We start from the raw sequence: 11,855 nt of genomic DNA, 5'->3' as shown, positions 1-11,855 counted from the left end.
GACTGAGGCAGAAGGCTCGTCTCTGCCGCACTCAGGGTCGACTGGTGCGCTTTTGTGTACATTTGCACATAACACGGACGCGCACTGAACGCCTTCCACTTTTTCTATTATTTTTTGAAAAGCGCTGGAAAGACGCGCACTGTTCTCTCTCTTTCACACCCACAGCGTTTCTCTCTGTACATAGGCAGTTCGCGTGCTGCCCCTTTACGTTCCTCAGTTTATCTCTCACTTGTTGTATCACACCATCCTCCTCCCCTCAGAGTGGTATAAATATACCAGATGGGCGGGATATAAATTAAATAAATAAATAAATAAATAATGCTGCGTTGATATGTCCCCAATTGCATTCATACTCTCCACTCATCCATGGCTAGGTAATAAACTCGCAGCGGGAACTGGGCAGACAAGCGTTCAAAAGGAACGTGTGCGGCGCCGTCTCTCTCTTTTCCCCTCACAGGTTCCCATTCCTCGCCTTGGCAGGGTGGGCTGGGGTGGAGGTGCCCACGGAGCGCGTAGGCGTGTGTGTGTGTGTCTGTGTGTGTGTTGGGGCAGTGGGAGGCGGCACGAGTCGCCTCAGCGTCTGTATCGCTCTTGCTCTCTCTCTCTTTCTGTGTATGGTACTTCCTGTGGTATATTTATGACCAGGGTTTCGATTTCCGGTAGTTCATGCGAGTCGAGTCGTCTCCCCGGTGTCTTCCTCTTTCTCAGTGAACATTTAATAATCTCACCGAGCCAAGGAGGAGAATCGCTTTCAGCAAACACACGCACGCACACAGAGACATACACTCGGCGGGGGGGGGGAGAAGGAGGAGGAGGCAGAGAGAGGGAGCTGCCAGTGGACGAGGTTGAAAGACACCTCCCCTCCCCAGACACAACATTCGCCCGCCTACCTAAACAAGATCTGGTGAATAACCTCACCATCCAATATCACGAATAGATCACGGGCTGCTCTTCCCCCCTCCCCACTCCAGCACACAGAGACACGCACATCACATCACATTCCTATGGACAGACACGTGTGCAGGTAGGTGGCTATCAGAGCTGTGGGGAGCTGGGCAGGGAAGCCGAAGCGAAATGGCGTGGATGCGAGGCTTGCGTAAGGGGGGGGGGTACCTACGCTCTGTTATCTCTCTCTCTCTCTGCCTCTGCCTCTCTCGCTCGCTTTGGTCATACTGTGAAAAGAATGGCAGCTTTTCAGTGTGTAGAGCACGGGAGGAGGGGTATAATAAAGTCTCCCCTCTGTGTTTGTGGATCTGGGGTGGGAGAGCCGCTCTCTGCCGGAAGAGGGGTGGTGGTGTGCACAGACGTGGAGAAATAACTGCTTGTCCTGACAGAGGTGTGTGTGTGGGATGATAGGTCAGTTATTGAATGGCAGGAAGACCTGTAGGTGGGAAGCGGTGCTCTAGCCTCTGGGAGGTCGGATCCGATTTGCCAGGTGACCAGCGGAGAGGACGCTTTCGAGAGGTGGACCCCCACACTTCCCGCGAAGGAGAGTCATTAGTGCTTTTAAGGATCGAAGTTTATTGTATGTGTGTATAAGTTTATTAGAGCATGAAAAGAATAAACTACAGCGCTATTCCTCTCCTTCCCCCCCCTCCCAATATGCTCTGGCGAGGTTGAAAGCAGATGAAGAAGGAGAGAGAGAGGAGCCTTTGTTGTGGTGATCTAAAGATGTGAGTTGACCCCTCTCGGAAGACGGGATTGCCAGATTCAAGGCTGGGAGTGGGAAGGGCAGTACAGACTGGGATGGCTGCGGTTGTGTAGAAAGTACAGCTTCGAGCGCAGTTAGGATGAATGGGGAGGATGGAGCTTGTGTGAAACGGGAGCAATGGTGAGATGGGGTGCGGACTCCAAGGGACAGCTCTACCTGTAGCCCAAGGGATGTGCGTATATTGTATAACGAGGTGTGTGTGTGTGTGCCTTCAAGGAGTAGAAATATTGTGGATGCATATAAGGAGGAAGGCATGCACGTGTGGTTGTGTGAAGCTGGACGGGTATTATAATATGAAAGTGCCTCTGGAAGAGCGGGACCCCCTCCATTTCTACTCGGACGTCGTTCCCGTTGATTCCAATGGGACTTGCTCGCCCTTAAGCAGGTATGGGAATTGTCGAACGCGTGTCTGCCAGGGCTGGGACAGGCGCCGCGATGGGGCCAAGAAGGGTGAAGCGAAAATGTGTGCCTTTGAAGGCAGCCCAGCACGCAAAGGAAAGGCGCCGGGGGAAAGATCCTCTCCTTTGCCGCCGCCTTCGCCCTATGCATTCGTGCGGACACGCTCCGAGCACCTGCTTCTGTGGCTGGAGTTTTCCGTCCTAGAAGGACCAGCTTCGCTTTACTTTGACCTGTAAAGGCGAGAGAGAGAGAGAGAGAGAGCGAGAGAGCGAGCGAGAGAGAGAGAGAGAGAGAGAGGAGGAGAAGCGGCAGAAAGCCCCGCGAGAGAGGCGGGAAGAGTTATGGAGGGAAAACTTTCTGCTTCGTTACGTGAGGGGTCGAGGGGGTCTGTAGACAAGAGCAGAGGGCAGCGCCCTCCGTGGTGTGGGAGTTCCCCTTCTCCTACAAGCACACGCGTCCTCCTTGCCGAGTTAACTCGCGTGTATTGGCAGCTTCTTAACAACAGAAAGGGAACTCTGGAGGAAGGAGAGAGACATACACTTGCTCAGGGATCCTACGCGCAGGGGCAGACGTTTGGTACCAAATGCACCCACCATATTTTAGGGCACTGTGTTATGTTATGTTATCCTATACCTCCCGACTCAGGTGGGGCGTTCTCTCTCTCTCTCTCTCTCTCTCTCTCTCTCTCTCTCTCTCTCTCTCTCTCTCTCTCTCGGGAAGCGTGCAAGACTTGCATGGCTGGGCAGTTGAGGGGAGAAGGTGACGTTGGAGGGAGAATTCCGTTCCAAGGCGGGGGGGGGGGGGGAAGAAAACGACAACGAAGAAGAACGTATGCCAGCTTGAAGAAAGGCGGGTTTATTACAAAACGAGCTTTTTGAAGGGTGAAGTCTCAGCCATGGGTGGCCTTTTTCTTTCTTTGAAAGTTCAGTCTTCTCCACTGCCCTCCTTCCTTGCCACAGAAGGGAAAGGCAGGGAAAGAAACATTACTTGTGGCCCCAGTCCAATCAATCAATCAATCAATCAATCAATCAATCAATCAATCAATCAATCAATCAATCAATCAATGTCCTGTTCTCCCCCCCCCCCCCACAAGTGCTTGCTAATTACTAACTTCTTTCTCAGTCAGAGTTCAGGTTGTGAGGTATAAGAAACAGCAAGCACTTTAGCAGAGGCATGGAGTCAAACAGAATCGTTCTGAATTCTTCCTCTTTCCTGCCCTCCTTATATGCCCCTCTTAACAAGACTTGCAGAACACAAGACTTTAAAAAATGACCATTTGTAAATGTGTACTTTAAGAGATTCCGGCTCCCCCATATTTGTTCCTGATCTGCAGATCCAGTTACATGGATGAACTTTGAAGTCATCTCTTATAAAAGAATGTGAATTCTTATTCTTCATTAGTAGTAGACTGAGATGAGATTTATTTGCTGTTCAATTGATGCTTCCTCTAACCTAGCTCAAAACCTTAGGTACTAGGGAGTACAAACTTTTTCTAAATAAACTGTCTGAAATTCATTTTGTGGTGGTGATGGCAATGGTGATTATATGTACAGTAGTGGGTGTATTAGGACATTTTATACTGCATTGTGATACACTGTTACTAATCTGTTGGTCACTCCATAGCACTAAAGTTCCTCAACATGGTGGGTCAATATGGTTATGAACATTTTAATGTGTGTGTTTGTATATGTCTGTGTGTATGGTTTTGGGGTGTGTGTTTTTTTAAACAAAAAAGGTGATTAAATCTTGGATTAAAATCTAAGATCCTATTTAATGTGTTTGTTTATGGGCTTCAAGCATGCTCTATTTTATAGTGTTATATTAATGCACTTTTCAAAGTTTATCACAGAAGTAAAATGCCATATTAATTGGTTAACACCCATACCTTCTGACCTACTTGCAGCAGAGATCTAAATCTGGCTGGATAGCTCAGTGGTTTAAGTATATGGGAGTTCAATTCCCCACTGAGCCCCCTGTGGGAAGAGCCAGCCTGCGTAGCCTTGGGCAAGCTGCACAGTCCCAAGGTGCCCCCAGAAGAAAGGAAGTGGTCAACCACTTCTGAGTTCTCTCCACCTGGAAAACCATAAAAAGGGTTGCCACAGGTCAGAACTGACTTGACAGCACATGATTATTACTAATACTGGTTATGTTATTTGTTTTAAATGTCTCATATACAGTGGATTGATTCCTTAGGAGATTTTCTGGAGTGTAGTGCTATCCAAAAAGATTGCACAGATTTTATTTTCTGTTCAGTGCATGGTACAGTAGCTGAAATGTTGAGTGATGAAAAACCTTGCTGAAATACAGACACCCATTACACTGTTCATAAATAGTGACCCAATGTTGAATACTGGCTCTGATCCTGAACTAGGATTCAATAGACCTGTTTTATGATCCTCCAAGAAGTTCAGCTGAAGACCCGGGCAGTCACCCACTCGCTCCTCCCAACCAAAGGGACAGATAATGCTATCTTAAGCTCCTTGGTGGAAAGACAGAATAAGAATATGATAGAATATATATGAAAATAGGCTCTACCTGCGCTTTCTTCATTCTGCATGCCCCATACGCATGCATTTGGATGTTTCTTTATCTGTGCTCATGTTAGATCAGATACGTAAATTTTGAACAGTTGCAGTACTGATAACACTTCGGAGTAAGGATATTTGCAAAATATAGAAGTCTGCTTTCCAGCATTATTCATGTAAAACTCTTAATATTTCACAGTGCATTCAAAGTAACGAAACACTTATTCTTCAGAATAGGATACTGTTGAATAGATTGAAGAGGTATTTTTTAATTACATCAAGGAATAAATCTAAAGATATGCAAGTTTTGAGTTTCACTGAATTCTTCATCAGGCTAAAGAAGTATCAAAGCTTTGCTGCCTGGTACTGTATATCCATTTAAAAAATGTACTCCTTTGTAAACGTCTTACCTCGCGGTGGCCAGTTTTCACATTACAAAATGTAAGATAGTTGGGATAGTTGGAAAGGGCCGATAAAATACCACTTTATGCATTTGACCTTACTTTCTTTTTCACACTTCTTTCCTACTGGAAACGAGACGTTATCTTGCCTATTTTGATTTTGGATGTGGCTGCCCTGAGAAATGACATTGTGCTGCAGCAAACCAGAATCCAAGGCTTTTTAACCAGTATGTTTCTTTGCTTCCTGCGGTTTCACCTCAATTTATTTTAGCTTTAATGATCAACTGTAATAATCTGTCCTCTTCTTTTCTCATGATGAGGTTCAGATATTTTGCATCTTCTATTACTTTTTACAGTATTTATTTATTCATTTTCCTTTGCATCTCTTCATTCATGACCCTCTCAATACAATCAGTTCTTAGGATCGTGTGATAAACCCACACTTTGAAATGCTCATATATTTCATTGTTGCCTGTGTTAACAGTCACAATTCCATGTCACACAGTAGAACCAAGGAGATATAGCATTGTGTAATGCATTTTCTTAAATCCAATTCTCAGTTTTTGTTACATGTTATATTCTTCATTTTAGGGGAAGCTGCACCAGTCAGTCTCTGTTTTATTGCATGATTATATTTCCACTGTTCATTCAACAAAATCCCAAGCTACTTACATTTGTCGACATGCTACATGCTTTCATTTCTTAGGGTACTGTACTTGCTTTTTATTGATTATCATGAATGTGGTTTTCTTAACCCTCATTTTTAAACTGGAATTGGAAAACTTCAGTTTACTAAAAACTGCAGATTATGACTTTATTAAGTAACTAATCTTTGTAGGCTATCTAAACTGCCAGCTAATAATGCTGTATTATCTGCTCAGTGGATGTTGTTGATAACCTCCACACTGACAATGTTACCATTGTTTGAGACAGCAAGTGCTTTTTAGAGATGTTCTCACAGTACAAATTGAACACCAGTATCAGGAGTGTATGTCCTTGTTGTTTTGTATCCCATTTCCTCTGCCACCTGATCTTCAAATTGAAATGCTGCTTTTTGTTGCCTGTATAGGTTGTCAATTATACAAGTAATTCTTGAATCAAAACGTTTGTTTAACAACAGCACCATCATCTTTCAATGTTGGACTTTGTCAACAGGTTTCTCTAAGCCAATCTAGCAAGGATACATATCAATGTTCATTTCACAGTATCTCTCCCCAATACATATGTTCAGAATATTGAGTCTCAGAATCCATATTGTCCAAATTGTGCACCTCCTGCACACACTTCTTGAAAATTCTGCCATTTTTTTAAAAAAAGTGCATCTTAGTCAATATAATTATTTGGTTCAATACACATTCTTTAACCCAGTGCCTGGATTTCTAACAAATGTGTATCTTTGCTAGCAAATATTGACTGAAATCCAGTAGTGTAATTTGTTCCATGTAAGGCTAACAGTTACATCAGCCGTGGTGATTTCTGAGAAACTGGGATCTTTTTTGTCGTGCAGATGCTGTTGGGGCTGTGGGATGAGGGGTGGGGGAAGTTTTCATTTCTGAAAGTTGCAGCCACCAGTATAGTCATCCTAGCGGTTATGATTTTCAGAAATTAAAGACTCCCCACACAGTTTCCAGTGGCTTCCCCAAAATGAAAGGAACTCCAAGGAAGCCTTTCAACCTTTAGGAGGAACTGGAAATTTTCAGATGATGGTGTCATCAGCCTTACATAGCATAACTTACGCTGCTGAATTTCAGCCACTGTTTTGTGGCCTCTTTTCCCAAATGATATACATTCCATTAACTCTAAATATAGTTTCAGATATGATTGGGAGAATTGTTTTTCTTTGCTACGCTTTCATATCTGGTTGTACGATCAAATGTATTTTATTAAGGTTTGCTTTAAAATTCCTCTTGATGTTACTTTAATTGGGTTCTTCAAAGAAGTAATGCAATGAATTTTAATTGAGTGGAATGTTGAAAAGTTATAATAATGTGATGTCTTGGTATATCTTTTTTTAATGTCACAGTAGTCATGAAGGGTTGAAGACTGAATGCAGCTTGATAGGAATTTATTTATTTATTTTATTTATTTGATTTATACCCCGCCTATCTGGTCCGCACGGACCACTCTAGGCGGCTAACAACCATAAAAATAATATAAAACAACGAAAACAGACAATTCTAAAAAAAAAAAAAAAAAAAAAAAAAAAAAAAAAGGCACTACATTAAATCATATAATACACAAAGCAAAAGCAAAAACAAAGAGGGGGGTCAAGAGGAGAATGATGGAAAGGCCTGCCGGAACAGCCATGTTTTTAATTGCTTCTTGAAAACACCCAGCGAGGGAGACCTGCGGATCACAGGAGGTAAGTTGTTCCAGAGGCGAGGAGCCACCGCCGAGAAGGCCCGATTTCTTGTCTTCTCCTTCCGGGCCTCCCTCGGCGTTAGGCTCCTCAACCTCACCTCCTGGCTCGAGCGAGTGACACGGGTAGATCTTGGCGGGAGAAGGCGTTCCGCCAAGTATCGAGGCCCTAAACCGTTTAGGGCTTTATACGTGAGCATCAACACTTTGAAGTCTATGCGGAAGCGGATGGGCAGCCAGTGCAAGGCGGCCAGAGTGGGTGAAATATGTTGGTATTTTTTCACACCGCTGATTAATCTGGCCGCCGCATTCTGCACCACCTGTAGCTTCCGCAGCAACCCCAAAGGTAGCCCCACGTAGAGCGCATTACAGTGGTCTAATCTGGAGATTACGAGCGCATGTACCAAGGTAGTGAGAGCCCCCACATCAAGGTAGGGTCGCAGCTGGGCTATCCGCCTAAGATGAAAAAAGGCGGTACGGACCACCGACGCCACTTGGGACTCCATAGTGAGCGCCGGGTCCAGGTGGATCCCCAAGCTGCGGACCACATCCCTGACGGGCAGGGTCACCCCCCCAAAAGAGAGGGGGTTTCCCAAATCCCGAGCTGCGGGGGCGCCCACCCTCAGCACCTCCGTCTTGTCCGGGTTCAGCCTGAGCCCGTTCTCCTGCATCCATTGCAGTACAGTCTCCAGGCAGCGCTGAAGGGACGGAACGGCATCTCCTGTGGTTGGCAAAAAGGAGATATAGAGCTGGGTGTCATCAGCATATTGGTGACACTTGGCTCCACACCCCCTGATGACCTCGCCCAGCGGCCTCATATAGATGTTAAACAGCATTGGGGAGATAATCGACCCCTGCGGAACCCCACAATTGAGGATCCACGGGGCCGAGACACTCTCCCCAAGCTGAACTCTCTGAGGACGGTCCTCCAAGAAGGAACGGAGCCAGGACAATGCCAGGCCGCCTATTCCCAACTCGGAGAGCCTCCCCAGGAGGATACCGTGGTCAATGGTATCGAAGGCCGCTGAGATATCAAGGAGGACCAACAGAGACACTTTGCCCCTGTCGGCCTCCCTCAATAGGTCATCACACAGGGCGACCAATGCCGTCTCCGTACCGTGGCGCGGCCTGAAGCCCGACTGGAATGGATCCAGGGCATCTGTTTCATCCAGGAGTGCCTGCAGCTGATCGGCCACCACCCTCTCCACCACTTTGCTTAGGAAAGAAACATTGGCGACGGGCCTGTAATTGCCAATTTCGTCCGCCGCCAAACTAGGTTTCTTCCTGATGGGCCTAATGAGTGTATCCTTCAGGGCAGATGGAAATCTGCCCTCAAGGAAAGACCCATTAATTATAACCGTGGCCCATTCCGTTGTTAAAGGCCTGGCTGATTTGATTAGCCAGGCCGGGCAAGGGTCCAAGGAGGAGGTGGTGGCACGGCAGCGATCAAGCACCCTGGCCACAGTGTCAGGCGTAACAGGCTGAAAGGTATCAAGAATCACCGGGCAAGACGGAGCGCTGGACATCTCTGCTCGACTCACTGTGTTCAAAAAGGGAGAGAGGTCCCGGCGGATGGCCTCCACTTTTGATTTAAAAAATGCTGCAAATTGGTCTGGCGAAAAACTAAAGGGAGGCCCGTCGCTCAGACCAACTCCGGATAGGTCGCGTACTATACGGAATAACTCCGCCTGCTGGTTGGAGGCTTCGCTTATCCGGTTAGCGAAGTATGTTCGACTGGCAGCCTTTACCTTAGCCAGGTAAAGGTTAGTAGCGACCTTAACAGCTATCCAATTCCAATCCGTCGGGTCCTTTCTCCATTTGCGCTCTAGCCGTCTCCTGACCCGCTTCAATGCCCGGAGCTCCTGGTTAAACCAAGGTGCCGGACGATCTCTGCGGCGGAGAGGGCGTTTAGGAGCGATCGTGTCTGCAGCCCTAGCCGCGGCTGAGAACCAGCCATCAACCAGAGCGTCGACAGGAGCGCCAGCCAGGTCAGTCGTGGCACCTCTCATGGCCTCCTGGAATCCAACCGGATCCAGTAGCCTTCGAGGGCGGACCATGACAATAGGTCCCTGCTCCCTGCAGGGGGGAAGAGCCATGTTGAGGATGCATTTTATTAGGTGGTGATCCGACCATGACAAGGGGACCGACTCAAGGTCAGTCACCATCGGACCACTCTCGCTCCCATTTGTGGAAAAAACCAGGTCAAGTGTGTGGCCACCCACGTGGGTGGGGCCGTTAACATGTTGGGACATGTTCAAGAAGGCCATGGTCTCCAAGAACTCAAGAGCTGGCCCAGAAACCTCTGCCCCCGCATGCACGTTGAAATCCCCCAGAACCAATAGGTTCGGGGAACCCAGCAGTGCCGCGGAGACAAAGTCCACCAGCTCCGGTAGGGAAGTGGCTGGGTCGCGGGGAGCACGGTAACCCAGCAAAATCCCAATACCATCCCTGGCCCCAATCGACACGTGAAGAGCCTCTAGACCCGGTTTTACCACTGTGGAGCGCCTAGCAACCTCTAAGCTGGATTTATAAACAATGGCTACTCCCCCCCCCCGACCTTCCAGTCTACCCTGGTGTTGGACGGCATAACCGGGCGGACAGATGAATGCTAGGGGGGGACCCCCCTCTCCGCCAATCCAGGTTTCGGTTATGCATGCCAGGTCTGCATCCTGCTCCAAAATAAGATCGTAAATTAATTGGGCCTTGTTGGATACAGACCTGGCATTCAACAACACCAGGCGCAGAGTGGATGGCCGACTGGACTGGCTACCTCGATACTGGGGGTTGGACCCCGTCTCAGAACAATGTACAGGTTTTAGGCATCTGCCCATCGTTCTTCTTACACGAGCAGGGACGGGGCCAATGCCATATCTCCCCCTACCCGTGACTACTGAGATGTTTTGTATATTACTCAACCTGAATTTGTCACAAAGATGCATTCCTTGTAAGAAGCTGTATCCATCCTGGGTTTTTTTTTGTGGGTTTTTTGGTGACAAGTGTACCTGATACAGCTCAGATCCACAGTTGGGTGATATGTTTATTGGGATTAGCCAAAATGCCAAAGAACAGCGTGCAAGCTTTTAAGAGCTCCAGAACATTTTCATCAAGTGAGGTCAGTGGTTCCGAACCATGGGCAGCCCAGGTGGTTCTTGGATTGCAGGTCCCAGAAATGCCAGGAACCACTGGGCTAGGTGCTTGCTTGTACAACAATCACTTAGCTTGGATGGCTCTATAGTACTCAAAGCTATGCACATTCTTTGGTGGTATTTTGGTAGGTCTAACAGAAGAGTTATACAGCTGTGGATCTGGCATATGTTTCTCATTGGCCTGGGAGGGTATCTTTGGGATTTATGTAAGATGTACTTGCAGATATAGATTTGTCACATCCATACTTTTTGCATTTAATCAGTGATTGAAAATATTTAAGGTGGATACTTAGAAAATATTAATTGTCAAGCATCCATAGCTTTCAGATGTTTCCTACTTTGGGTGGTAACTTTTTTGTTGGTTTCTAGGCCGCCCACATCCTTATTGTTGCAGAGTTAATTTAGCGTATGTTTCAAAACAACTGCTGAGCACATTATCCCATATCTCTTTCAGTGTATGTTCAGGTGTTCTGTAGCAACAAACACACTCTGCCACTGATTCGACAGGGACGTCAGGGTCCTCATCTCCACCTTCACCATCTGTCTAAAGTCCTGTGCTTTAGCATAGCATAGGCATCCTTCAGTCTCGAGAGACTATGGTAACATGCTCTGAATCGAGGAGTGTCCTCTCCAGAGCATGAAGCCCGGGTAAGGTAATATGGAGGATAGGCTGTTACCCAAGCAGCAGATCCCCCCTCTGCACATTGCTGAAATGGTCCAATGGAAAGGCAACAGCCAATACAACTGGTTCCAGCAATGTCACAGGAGTTGGCAGAACGACACATGCTGCCTTCGGGACTCCAGCTCCGGATTTTGCCTCGAGGTTAACTCCTGAAGCCTTTTCCATGAGTGGATATAGCCACAAGGCAGTGGACGTGCTTTAAAGCAGTGTATATCATTATGCCACCCTGGGGCTGAAGAGATGGGCTAAAGAGGTGCGAAGGAGGGGGCAACTCTGTGTTGTATCCATTACTATTGATTAAAGAATATCCCAAAGTTGTTTGAGGTGGAATGAGAGAGAGTTACATTTGGTAACACCATTCCATATTGCATGTGTGTCTCCTGTGCTTAATAATAGACAAAATGGTCACTTTTTTAAAATAATAATCTCCCTCCCTTCACAACCTCATTACAGAGGCGGTATATAGAAGCACATGAACAAGACTTCACCAGATAAGTAAGCTAATAATATAAAAATGACAGACCCAGTCCAGCCACAACCAAGGATTCAGAGAAAGCACTACTGAATTTGTGCACAGTTTGGTCTGTGCAGAGTACTGTAGCATTTTATGTTTCCTTAAAATGTCTATCTAGT

General features: G+C 46.7%; 1 protein-coding gene across 1 annotated transcript in view; it reads left to right on the top strand.

Moving 5' to 3' along the window:
• Positions 1-646: 646 nt before the first annotated feature.
• Positions 647-11,855, top strand: part of LOC110077722 (uncharacterized protein KIAA1958) — a 72,673-nt gene continuing 61,464 nt past the window's right edge. Inside the window, exon 1 of the mRNA XM_020791089.3 lies at positions 647-1,024. The gene's annotated coding sequence lies outside the window, so the exon portion shown is untranslated. The remainder of the gene's footprint in view (positions 1,025-11,855) is intronic.

This window comes from Pogona vitticeps, chromosome 2 (genome assembly GCF_051106095.1).
Source record: "Pogona vitticeps strain Pit_001003342236 chromosome 2, PviZW2.1, whole genome shotgun sequence".
Classification (NCBI taxonomy): Eukaryota; Metazoa; Chordata; class Lepidosauria; order Squamata; family Agamidae; genus Pogona; species Pogona vitticeps.
The sequence above is the reverse complement of the archived record's forward strand: the minus strand, read 5'-3'. Positions and strand labels throughout refer to the sequence as shown.